At 44.9% G+C, this 13,598-nt stretch overlaps 1 protein-coding gene across 1 annotated transcript in view; it reads left to right on the top strand.

Moving 5' to 3' along the window:
- The first annotated feature begins 594 nt into the window (after positions 1 to 594).
- The window catches only part of PKNOX2 (PBX/knotted 1 homeobox 2), a 278,261-nt gene continuing 265,257 nt past the window's right edge, over positions 595 to 13,598 (top strand). Inside the window, exon 1 of the mRNA XM_032426350.1 lies at positions 595 to 616. The gene's annotated coding sequence lies outside the window, so the exon portion shown is untranslated. The remainder of the gene's footprint in view (positions 617 to 13,598) is intronic.

The following is a 13,598-nucleotide window of genomic DNA, read 5'->3' on the forward strand; positions in this document are numbered from 1 at the left end:
CCGCTCGTTAGCCTCTGTGAGAAATTAAAGTCCCAATAATCAAATCAACCCTTGTAAATCCCCTAGAAGCAGCTCCAGAGCACCAAGGAGCCAGCAAACCCCAGACCCAAATCCATGTCAAATTTCATAGATATAATTTAAGTAGGGATCAAAAACCACACTAACCTAGTAACTGAGGCTGCTCAAAATGCAGAGTTTATAGTCCATCTGCCTCTCTGCTTCAGGGAGTCTGTATTAAATTTATTGCAAAGTAAAACAAATAAACCCAGGCAAAGGCAGGATGGAAATCTGCATACTCGTCGGAGAATTAGCAGCCCTCTCGGGTTAGGAAGGCTGCTTCTCAATTTGCATCTCTAAGGAGTTGTGACTGGGCTGGGGGCAGGGAGGCTCGGGCAGGATCGGGACTCGCGGCAGGCCTGTCCCCTGCCGGCAGATTGTTGAACTGCAGCCCTGTGACCTCCGAGGTGGACGTGCGCAGGCGCTCCTTGGGGGCCATTCTCTCTGAGAAGAGAATCGGAAGCTGAAATAAATGTTGGGGAGGTGTGGCGTTGGGAGAGCGGGTAGCAGAGAGACGAGAGGGAGGGATACCATGAGGAAGACATCCTTACTTCTAACCGTAAGACTTGGGGGTGGGGAAGCCGGGAGCTTGAGAGGGGTTGAGGGTGGTGGAGGTAGAGATTTAGAGTTGTCTCTTCAATTGTACAAACCAGAAACCACGGTGACTTTCTTGACTCCTCTCCATCTTCTTTTCCATTTGCCTGGCTCCCCACAACCCATGAATCACAAAGCCCAGAAAACTGGGGTGGAGGTGGGGCGGGGGTGGTTCTTGCAAGGTACTGTTGGCCGTTGACTGGTTGTTGGAACCCCAGTAAAGCTGTGCCTCAGTTTCAGGGCTGGGATTAGGGCTGGGCCGCACTCCCAGGGCCTTGAAAGGAAATGTTCCCTTACGGTTTGCCTCACTCCAGGCCTGGCCATGCTCAGCTAGCCGCCTGTGGATGAATGGGGTGGGACCAGATGACCTCTAAGGCTCCTTTCAGTGTGAATATTATCTAATTCCATGACTCTGTGTCCCAGAATGTGGGGATCTGCGACATACTTTCCAGGGAAGCTCCAAGGAACCAGCTACTCGCCTAGGATATTCCCATTATCCTTCATGACTGGCTCAAATGGCATCTTCTTCAAAGTGATGACCCACCTATTTTAGCCAGAGATAGGCTGTCCTCCTTTTAATACATTATAGGTAGATGGGCATATATTGATAGATATATATAATCACACCGTAATAATTTGTTGTATTTATTTATATATCAACTCCATCCCCTCGAATGTCCTTGAAAGTCCTTGAGCTCCATAGATGAGGGCACGGGGAAGGTGCTGGTAAGGTTCATGGTCATTCTCAGTACTTACCTGCTCCTCTTTCCCTAGTTTCCCAGCCCAGTGCCTGAAACAGAATAGGTTCTGAATAAGCATTTGTTCAATGACTGAGACAATGAGTAAACAAATCAATAAAGTGGCACAAAATGATGAAGGTTTGGTTGTACGGTTTACTCAGAAACCTGAGTGTGACCCCAACTTCCTGCTTCTCTCCATCTCTCTCCCTTATTCCTCAACTACTCCACAATAGTTCTATCTAGCCTACTTCCTGAGTCACTCTCAAAGCCAGCAGCTGCTTCTCCATTCCTTCAAGAGGTTATGAGCATAGGCTCTGGAATCAGCAACAGCCCCAGCACTTCAACTAGCCATGAGAACCTAGCTGACCCCAGTTTCTCCATCTGTTTTTTTTCCCAAAAAACAATAGAGCATAGTAGTAGTTAAAAGTATGGACATCCAAGCTACACTGTGCTGGTTTTAATCCTGGCTTCTTCATTTAGCTGAGTGGCCCTGGGCAAGTGTCTTAATCTCTCTGTGCTCAGTTTCCTTTTCCATAAACTGGAGTTAACAGACTCTATTTCAGAGGGTTGTTGTCAGGATTAAATAAAAGCTGCTGATACACAGAAAGCCCTGGTACGTGGTTGGCATTAGCTAACTCAACAAGCACTAGCAATTATTAACAAAAAGCAAAGGAATTTCGCAGAACTGAAGGCAAACACCTGAAGAAGAGGCTGTCCCAGAAGACGCTTCGAAAGGCAAGGAGGAAGCTTAGGGATGAAAAAGCAAAGCATTTCCACAAGGGACCTACGCAAACACACAAAGAAGGACTTCACTGGTTAGGGAGGCAAGAAAAGCAGACTACTTCTTTGTGCCTGCAGAAATCAAGCTGGCATTTTTTCCAGCAGAATCGGAAGTATCAATGGGGTGAACCCAAAGTTTCAAAAGGTGTGGCAGCTCCTTGGCCTTTGAAATCTTCAGAGACATGTTTGCTTCTGAAACCTCCCCCACCTGGCTCCCCTTACCTCCTCAGCCCCACTCTTGCTATCCTCTTCCTCTGACACTTTGGGCTCCATCCACAAGGAAGTGTGTTTGGCTCCCCCAACTGAACTCACTCCTCTTACCTGCAGGTCTTCACACATGTGAGCATCCTGTCCTGGGAACTCCCCTCTACCTCCCGCCTTTCCCCTGCTAGTTCTTCTGACCTTTTAGGGGTCAGGTCCTCTGGGAAACCTTCCTCATCCCCTAGACTGGGCAAAGCACCTCAACCTGAGCTCCATAGCACCGTGCCTTTCCCCTCCCCCCAATGTATTAGTCTGTTCCAGTTGCTATAACAAAATACCACAGACTAGGTCACTTAAATAACAGAAACTCATTTTCTTACAGTCCTGGAGGCTGGCAAGTCCAAGATCAAGGTGTCAGCAGGGTTGGTTTCTGGTGCAGTGTCTCTTCCTGGCTTGCAGATGGCAACCTTCTCACAGCATCCTCACATGGCCTCCTATCTGTGTGTGCATGGAGAGAAAGAGAGAGAGAGAAAGATCTGGTGTCTCTTCCTCTTCTTAGAAGGACGCCCGTCCTGTCAGACTATAAGCTTTAAGGAGACACAATTCAGTCTGTAACACTCCATTAGACTGTAAGTTCCATGAGGGCAGGGCCTTATCTACTGTTTATTTATACATTTCTTAGCTTAGCCCTCACCCCATGTCCTTGTGATTCTCTGTAATGTCTATAGGACCTATTCATCGCAAGCACTCAATGAATATTTGTTGAGTGAATGAATGAAAGAATTCGTCAATTACTGATAATGACAGTCGGAGCTTTAGAAACATAGACATTCAGGGGTGCCTGGGTGGCTCAGTCGGTTAAGCGTCTGCCTTCTGCTCAGGTCATGATCCCAGGGTCCTGGGGATCAGGTCATGATCCAAGGGTCCTTGGATCGAGCCCCGCATTGGGCTCCCTGCTCAGCAGGGAGTCTGTTTCTCCCTCTTCCTCTGCCCCTCTGCCCACTTGTGCTCTCTCTCAAATAATAAATAAAATCGTTAAGAAATAAAGAAAGAAAGAAACAAACAAACATAGACATTCAGGTATGGTCTAGTTGAGACCTCAGCAGGAAGATCCCTGCTAGTTAGTGGCAGGATGAGGACTAGAAGTCGGATTCTCCATAGTCCCGTCTACTCTGAGTCCAGTATTCTTTTCACCTGGAAAAAGAATTGTCAAAGAGCTTCGTAAAACTGGTGATTCCTTTTTTTTTTTTTTTTAAGATTTTATTTATTTATTTGACAGGGAGAGACAGCCAGAGAGAGAACACAAGCAGGATAAGTGGGAGAGAGAGAAGCAGGCCTCCTGCCGAGCAGGGAGCCCGATGCAGGGCTCGATGCAGGGCTCGATGCAGGGCTCGATGCAGGGCTCGATGCAGGGCTCGATGCAGGGCTCGATCCCAGGACCCTGGGATCATGGCCTGAGCCAAAGGCAGACGCCTAACGACTGAGCCACCCAGGCGCCCCAAAACTGGTGATTCTTTTTAAATCCTTGCCTGGAGTTTGAAAGAAACGGTCTTTGGTCTTTCACTGACAAGCAGAAATTCTCCTTCACTTTGTCTCTCCTGCCACATTGGCAGGTTTCCTCTTGTCCGGGTAATATGTTAAGAGCATTTGAAATACTTTTCTTCCTTCCCCTTTGTCTGGTCAGGGGCAGCAGAACTTGGTCTGGGTTTGGCCAGGGGCTTCCTTACCACAGGTTTTGATTCTAAACCGACAACCCAGGGTGTGTGGCTATTTGGATTCCTGCTTCTCTGCTAATGGATTTTGTTAACTGTTTGTCATTTGCTTATGCAAATCTACCTCTTTCTGCATTAAAATGAACCCAATTATAAAGTGAAATTTCACAATTAAACCACTTAGTGAAGGACATTAAGCAACCAGAAGGAATTGATTTGTAAAAATTTCAGCGATAATTGCAAAATGTTTCTGAAATGTGACTAAGTTCTAGGTTTTTCTTTAAACAAACATATGTACGTGCACATTTTCATATATATACTGCACAGACACACGCACATATTTTCACACACCTGGTTTCCATCTTCTCACCATGGGACTTGTTCTTGCTCCTTCTCTGGGTCTAAATTTTCCCCCAATAGAGGAAATTCCACCAGCCATCAGATCATGTCTGCAAAGTTCTTGGAAACCTTCCAAAAGAAATGGCCACTGGGCTGAGGAACGTGGGGTGGGCAGGAAAACAGAAGAAGGTGTAATGGTTTTAATAAAGTCTCTTTGGCACCTTGGTGACTGATTGATATATTTTGGCATTTGCTTTCCAGCTCTGATGTAATCAATAGCAGTTATAGACTGAGGAGCAGGAAAGGGTGAGGATGTGGGATGGGACAATATTGATTGCTTTTTACAGGAAAGAGCCTGGCAATGTGATTGCAGTGCTCAGGCCACTAGAAACTGGACCTCACTGTATGAGGGAGAGGTTATCTTTCCTTATATTCATCCAGGCAAGGGGGCAGGGAGTCCAGAAACTTGGAGATGGATAAGGATCAATGAGGGATCCAGTCACACTCACTTTCCTCATGGCACCCGTGATCAGAGGGTGGAAGCCACAGTCTCCCAGGCTGGCACAGGGAACGGGTGGGAAGGGTCTTTATGGATGAGGGGGTGATGATATGCTTATGGTTCCAGGCTACAACTATATCCAAGAATGAATCCAACTCACCTGGTAGCATGCTGCCCCCTCAAGGCAATATAATGTAGAGGGGTCTTTAGAACAGACTCTGGGGCCTGATTGCCTGGGTTCAAAGCCTAGCCCTGCCACTCAGCATGTGACCCTGGACAGGTTAATTAACCTTTCTGGACCTTGATTCCCCGATCAGTAAAATGGTGATGATAACAGAACCCCTTTCCTACAATTGCTGATAGTTATAAGTTAATATATGTAAAGAGCTCAGAATAGTCCTGGCATTCAATAAATGATATGTACATGCTGTTATTATCTGGTGGTGGTGGATACCTGAGTTGACATCCCCAATATCTGGGTGGAAACTTAAGAGTACAAGTTTCTCTAATCAAACAGGGTCATCACATTTGCCTTCTGCTGTTGAGAAGACAGGGCTTAGGACCCACCATCTGTTAAATAATTCTCTTAGTACATCATTCTCTTAGTACATTAGCTACAGGATTTCTCAACCCTTTTTAGATTAATTTTTTTTCTAAAAGCTTTAAAAAATAAAAAGACCAGCTCCAGCTGCAGAGGAATAGGGCTACATTGGATTGGTAATGATAGCTTCAGTGCTCAAGAAGTCCAACCAAGGCCCATATTTATTCATTCAACAAACACCAAACTCTCACTATGTGCGAGACAGTTTCTACTTATGTGATGATTTCCATTTGTGAACCAGAACTCAGTGTGGGTACATTCAGATGTGTAATCACCCCTCTGCAATGTCGTGATAAGTAGCTTTTGTGTAATGGATATCCCTCTGTCTAGAACAATGTGCTCAAAACAGAAAATGGTTTGTTTTAAAGAAAACATTTGCCACTTAACATTTTTGTTGAAAACACATTCATTTTTGAAGTACAGTTTTATTTTCTCTTATTGTCATCATTGAATTTTCAGTGTTTTGAAATTCATTTTAGCGTGTGATGTGACTTTGGGGCTTCTTTTCTTCTCAGTTGTACAACTGGCTACCATAACTACTAGAAGTCGGCTGATTGGCAAGCAGTTACTCAGGGACCCAGGTTGAAGTGTTCTATGAGAGACTCCTGAAAGGTTAGGACTGGAAAAGACCCTAGAGATCCTCTACTTCATCTCCTTCATTTTAAAGATGAGCCCAGAGAGGTGTAATGACTTTCAGAGTCTGAACTGAAACCCGAGTCTCTTGGTTCTAAGCTCGGTGCTATTCCACGTACCCTGAGTTTGTTGGAGATACCCTCCCAGCTCTATGTTAAGCTCTTTTCATTTTTTTAGGCCCTTTCCAAATCTCTTTCTGTCCTCAGGTTGTATATTGGGCTAAGTTATTATTTGACAATTCAGTTTAAGTCAATGAAGATGCCCTGAATACTACTTGGTGCCAAGCATCGTGCTAGGTCCAGTATACAGGGATAAGAAGTGGATCCCAACAGGGAGATTGTAGTAGATGGTATTATGGCACCCAGTTATTTGCTGCCTCTCCCTGTGACAGGAATATGCTTATCTGTGCCACTGACATCAGACTTCATCATGTGACTTACTTTGGCCAATGAAAATGAAGCAGGAGTGATATGTCACTTTTGAGCAGAGGCTTTCAGGAACATTTTGTGGTCCCACACACATTTTCTCTTTTCTGTCTGCCAGGAGAATGGCATGTCCAGAATAAGACCCACATAAAGAGAAGATAGGAAGTAGAGCCAGAGCCACAGCCAACGTATAACATGATGAGAGATAAACCTTTATGTGGTGAGTGACTGAGATTTTGTTGTTTATCCTGCAGCATAACTAGCACAAGCTGCTGACTATAGAGAGGATCACAGAGTAGCTGGAGCAACAGCTAATTTCCAACTGAATCACGGGGTTTTGGATGCTTTGCTGGATATAGACACAGATGATTCAGAAGTAGGCCCAAAGTGGAAAGAAGTAACTCTTCAGAGAGGAGACATCAGGAAGGACTTTTGAGAAGAGGTGATAGCTTAGGAGAGTTTTAAAAGTTGAAGGGAAGTTCACCTTGTTAGGGGCTTGGGAAGTTTGTTTATTCTAATCAGAGAGACCAGCATGCTCAGATATGAAATATGATATGTTTGAGAATTGCCTGTAATGTCCACAACTGTAGGTCAGGATCAGATTTCTTAATCTTTGAAACCTATTGACCACTCACCACCATGTCAGGTCTCCAAAGGGGAGATAGGCAGACACTCACATAAAAATGCATCCTTTATTTCAGCCAGAACTTTGGCTCCAAATTTTTATCTGATCTTATATCATAAGAAGCTAAGCTGGACTGTATGTGAGCCATAGAGACTCTTTTTCAAAAGTTTAATTTTCAATTTAATCAAATAATACTTATACACAGTTTGGTATTTTTTGCCTCAGCCCTTCACATTCCCAAGTCCCCGCCCCCAAGTCAGTCAACTTCAACTCCTTCAGCTCATTTCTCATTTGTAAATGTTGCCATATTTTTAAATACTATACTTACACTGTTATTTCTTGATTTACCAATTTTAGAAATTGTATATTGACTCTCTGCCTTGGTGGATGAGACCTTAGTTTCTCCCACACCTTTTTCCCCCAGTGCCGTTCCTGCACTTCCCCTCCTTTTGTCTCTCCAACATAAACTTTGTTTTGTTACGTTAATATTTAGTGTTTATATACTAATGACTATGCAAATATTATTTACTCTTGAGTCAAGTGGTACACTGTGATCATATATTCTCTTTTGTACAATTCTTTGTTTTTCCTGGAGTTAGTCATTGCCTCCTTTTTAATTGACCTGATGCCCAAATGTACTTATAATTAATTTTTTTTCAAATGGTTCAACAACTCAACTGCATGCCTGTTAATACCATGTTGCACACATTCAAACCCATCTGTTCCATTTTTCCCTTTACAGTTATCCCTCCAAGAACCTTCTGTTTTTCTGCTCCAATCTGGATTGGCTGCTCTTAGAATTGGAATACTGCATACTGTTATTCAGAGGCTTCCCTTTACCATCATTTTGAATAGTTCCTTTACTGCCTTCTTATGTTGGAGTCCCTATTTCCTGAATTCCCTGTCTTTGTTATTACATTATCATCAAACTAAATTGCTAAATTCCATTCTTTTCTCTTTTTTTAAAGATTTTATTTTTAAGTAATCTCCATGTGGGACTCGAACTTACAATCCTGGGATCAAGAGTCTAATGCTGAGCAAGCCTGGCACCCCTCTCCCATAACTTCTTAAGTATGAGTACTTTAGAGGTAATTGTCTTGAGTCATTGACTACCTGAAAATATCTCTATACTACTCTGATGTGTGATTGATAATTTATTTGGGTATAGAATTCTAGATTAAAAAATACTTTCAGAATTTGGAAGGCCTTTCTCTGTTATTTTTTAACATCTGATGCTGCTTTTGGAGAAGTTTAATATTGTCATTCTTGTTTTCTTTACCTGGTTCTTTTTCTCCTTAGAAAATTGCAGGAACTTTTATTTATCCCTCACGATTTAAAATCACAATAACTGGCTACCTTAGTGCAATAGGCAGCATGTCAGTCTTATAAAATCACAATGATGGTGGTGGTAGGCTTTGGTAGATATTTTTTTTCATTCTTTGTGCTGGGCTAATTATTTCTCTCTTGTTAGTCATCTCTCTTTTGTTTCCTTCTTTGGAAGTCTTCCTCAACTTTGCTAAATCTTATGAGTTTTTTTTTTTTAAGTTAATTATACTTTTAATTTCAGAGAGGCTTTTTTCATTTATTTTTCCTTTTTTTATTGTAATCCCTTCTTGTTTTATGAATATAAGCTTTCCTCTTATCTTCTTGAATTGATGTTATTGCTCTTTTTTGAACTTTTTTATTCCTCCTTGCAAAATCTCTATGACCTCAGATCTTCTTTTTTTTCCTGTTTATTTCAGTCTCCCTTTATCAAGTTTGAGTCTTTTTTCAAGTATCTGCTGATTCTTGACTGCTTATTTATATTTAAGGAAGAGACACTGAAAGTTGATTTTGGAAGATTGTTATGTAAATGGCAGAGTTTGTCAACTAGTGGGCTTCACGGAGGGTGACCAGGTGGAAAGTGAGTCTTTTATTGAGGGAACTTCAAATATCAGTAACTGGAGTTCTCTTGGAGTTGTTCAGTTCTTCAAAGAAGAATCTTCCAATCTACTGGTTGGTGGTGACGGGGAGTATCCAGCAAGGCCAGAGAAAGGACTAATGGTCAGAGTTCAGCATGCAGATCTCCCCTTAATTCATTCACCCTCCACCACACTTGGTGTTCCCAAGTCCAATATTCTTATTCAGTTCCTCCAAAGGAAAAAAAAAAAAAGTCTCATTTACTGGAGGACAAAGGAGTATGGCTGACAGGCTGGGTGGGGAGAGTGGGGATCCCTTTTATAAACAGACTTCCTACCAATGCCCCCTGTCCAGCCACGTATCTGGCCTCAGGGCCGTGAGACTTAGTGCCTCTGAGGGCTGAATATTTCGGGGCTCTGCAGAGTGGATCAGCCCCCACTACAGGCCCTTGGCTTGTGATTTCCTCTTTCTGTTGAGCCAGTACCACTCTTCCCTCGTTTTGTTTAAAAACTGTGAAATAAGGGTGCCTGGGTGGCTCAGTGGGTTAAGCGGCTGCCTTCGGCTCAGGTCATGATCCCAGGGTCCTGGGATCGAGCCCCGCATCGGGCTCCCTGCTCAGCGAGAGCCTGCTTCTCCCTCTCCCTCTGCCTGCCGCTCTGCCTCCTCGTGCTCTCTCTCTGTCTCTCTGTCAAATAAATAAATAAAAATCTTAAAAAAAAACCAACCCAAAACTGTGAAACACTTTAACCCACTGTTTTTTTCCTCTTTCATTCTTGTCCTTGGTTAATACCTTTATCATTTCTAGAAGTTGGATTGGTGATCCACAGACTTCTGTGGGGTGATAGCCACTAAGCTCTAGAAGACAGGTAGGTAACTGGGTGTCATTTTGGGTCTCACAGCTCCCTGGGCTCTCCTCAGTTTCCCTTATAGGCTCCTCTGCTTTGTGTTGTCCCTTAAATATTGGTGTTCCTCAAGCTTCTGCCCCACAGAGATCCATCCTGTTAGCATAAGCTGAAGATTAGGGGCAGGTCCAAGGTCAGTTCTGTGGCCACGTTCTCTGAGCCCACATCCTAGTTTTGGCTCCTGAACTAGAGAGGAGGAAGCAGAGAACACAGAGAAGCAGTTTGCCAACTGCTCAAGGACCCTGGGCCTCACCTCCTTTGGTCCTATCTCAATGGTTGTCTGGCCTTAAAATGGTTTTCCCTGACCCCAAACAGGAGGGACTCCTAGTCTGGCCCAATTATACCAGCCTCATGGGAAGGCAGAGATGTAGGGAACACCCCCTTTTCCTGGTCCACGTCTGTCACTCATTCCAAAATTGGTCAGGCACCATTCTAGGTGCTGGAATTATACTTATGAGTAAAGCAGACTGGATCCTACCTGGATCTCATAATCTAGTCCCAGGAAAGATAACAATAACAGCCAAAGAAACATACTGCACTGCATAGAACAGACACCCCGTTGGGTCACTGCTGAGCTCTTGTTTCTTAGGCCTGGAGCGGGAAGGGTAAAGGAGGTCATGGGTGAGGCAGGGAGCTCTTGAGTAGATGGCCAGCACACGTGATGCCATTTCACGCCTCCACAGCATTTTGTACATGTTTCCACCTACATTGACTTTCATCTCTTGTCATTTTGGCAAATTCTATTCTGTTATTTAAAACTGTTCAGTAATCCCTTCCTCAGCAAAGTCTTCCTGACCCACCCATCCAGCATTAGCCGCACGCTGCGCTGTGCCCCTCCCTCCCGTATATAGTCAACAGCTTCCTGAGTTGGCTAACTGCTTCAGGAGCTGAAGGCACAATGTGAGTGAGACCCTGTGAGCAGCGTGTGGGGAAGCAACAACATGAGCTGAGTCCCAGCTCGCCCACATATTACCTTTGGCCTTGGGCAAGTGAATTAACCTTTCTGAGCCTCAATCTTCTTATCTCTAAAATGAGGATAATAAAATATACCATGAAGTGTTATGGTGGATGTGCAGTGACTCGAAAGTGCCTAACGGGAGCCTCTCATTGGCACTCAAATGTTGGTTCCTTCCCTTTCTCCTTTCAAGAAGCTTCCAGTCTAAGGAGGGGAGAATGACAGGCAAATCAATAGATGCAGCGATTTGTCACAGGTGCTGTGACAAAGGATACTAAACTACATTCCATTCATTTAGGAGACTGCTTCTCTGTGTCTCCAGCTACACTGGGAGCCCCTTGAGAGGAGGGCCACATGATTCTGTGCCCCCACCACCAAGCACAGTGCCTGACATACACTAGCTGTTCCATACGAGTTTCAGTAAATGAAATGGGAATAGCTCCTGCCTCTATCTGATCCCGGTTTGATCACAGTTAGAGCTAATGCCCAGCATTGCCTTTTCTTTTTTTTTTTTTTTAAACCCCCAGCTGTTCTTTTGTCAAAGAAGGGGAAATTATAGTTTATCAGCCATCTGGGACAAAAATCTTCTCTCTTCACTAGAGACTAATTTTTCTAAACCTTATCAAAGTTTGAGACATGAGCATACCCCACCCGCCTTGGATGGTGGGAATGAGTGGACACCAGAGATGAGGGACAACTCGTCCGGTATCCCCCTGTGGGACTGGCCTCCCTCAGCCTCCTTCTCTCTGAGCATGCAGACGTGCAGACCTCCACCAGCTTATCCATCCTCTTCAAATGACTCTGTCTCCCAAGAACCAAACATTTTCTCTCCCTGGCCCTGACTTGAAATGAAACGACTTAGCCTACAGACAGTTTTATGGTCCCTCGCCTTCCATTCCTCTTGTTGAGCCCTCACGCTGGTGAGAGCCCAGCCCAGGCTCTGATTTATACAGCTCTCCCAGGCCCCTGTTGGATTCGGAGTCTGGAACAATAAGACAGGGCTATCCATCACCCCTCTGCTCAGATCTCCCTGGACTCATTGGGAAGGAAGGAGGGGTGGGTGGCAGCGAAGACAGCCTCAGGGGTCCTGCCCAGAGGGCATTTGTCACATTGATCAAATGTGCAAGGTGGGAGTGGGGTAGGGGAGTGGAGGCTTTTTATCTCACCCAAGCGTACCCTGTAGACATCGGGGATAGAGTAGAGCAGGGACAGGGGTAAGAACACACATGGGGGGGGGGTTGGGAAAGGAATTTGAGCTCAGCAGTCTGACAGATGCCGCCCCCACCTGCTCCAACTCCGAGTGCAGCAACTACTGGTCCGACTATGTTTGATCATCACCAGCTTCTCCATTCTCTTTGTGCCACATGGTGCCCCAGCACCTGGCACAGTCCCTGGCGTGTAGTAGGTGTGCAACAAAGATACGTTTGCTGCTTGACTAAGCCCCCCTCTCCTCCTTACTCACCTACCAGATCTCAGGGTCAAGGGCCATTCAAAGAAGTCCTTGCACACGTACGCATGCTGTCTCTGTGCTTCTGTGGAGGTGTGGCTGTGCATCCTACGGGAACATCTGTGATGAGTGTGTGTGTCTATGTATGCTGTACACATGTCCACATGGGTCCATGTATGAGTAAGAACTTTCCGAGAGTCAGGGTTCTTAAATTCCAGACTGGGTGACCCAAGGGAAACCATGACTCTGTGAATAATTTAATTATTTATGCCTGGGGCCTGGAATAGGTGCCACTCTGCCAGGGGAAAAGGAAATGAATGGGTGGGGTAACCTCCCCAAAGACCCTCTGTGCTTTTTTTTTTTTTTTCCTTTATTTGACAGAGAGAGAGAGCACAAGCAGGGGGAGCAGCAGAGGGAGAGAGAGAAGCAAGCTCCCCACTAATCAGGGAGCACAATGCGGGACTTGATCCCAGGACCCTGGGATCATGACCTGAGCCGAAGGCAGATGCTTAACCGACTGAGTCACCCAGGCGCCCCCCTTCTGTGCTTTCTGATCCTTGGTCAGCCAGAGCAGAAAGGAGGCTATTACATGGTTATCATCTGTAAACAACTTGAAATAGTCCTTGCTCCCAGGAACCCTACCCTTTGGACTTGGGGATCATTTCCTAGGAAACAAACTGTGGTGGGGGTAGGGGCCAGAGGTTTGAGATCAGGTCTCCCTCTGCCACTATGCAGAGGGAAGCCTGCAATGCATCATACATACCAGCTGAGGCAGCATGCAAAGACCCCAGGGAGCGCATTTGGGTTATCAGGAAATTAGAGGCTTTGTTCAAAGCCAGGAAAAGAAAATCCAATGCCCAAATCTAGGAGTTGAAGAAAAGAGAATTCAAGGGCTGTGGCGCGCCGTTGTGGCTTTGTTGTGTCTTTTGGTTTTAGTGCTGCTGAAGCAATAACACGTAATGGCCTGAGCGTTGCTGCCTCCCTGCGCCTGGGAAGTTGGATGACCTGAGGAGAAGCCAAGGGTGGCTAATGAGTCATTAAGAGTCTTTATCAAATTAGGATTATAATCCATCTCAACATGCAGAGGAAAATGTTTCAAATTATCTACTTTCTTAATTGCAACTCAAAGATTTGGCAGGAAATTATTATGAGAGATAACGTCTGGAAATTGACGGATTGTGCTGCTGTG

This window comes from Phoca vitulina, unplaced genomic scaffold (genome assembly GCF_004348235.1).
Source record: "Phoca vitulina isolate PV1807 unplaced genomic scaffold, GSC_HSeal_1.0 scaffold34, whole genome shotgun sequence".
Taxonomy (NCBI): Eukaryota; Metazoa; Chordata; class Mammalia; order Carnivora; family Phocidae; genus Phoca; species Phoca vitulina.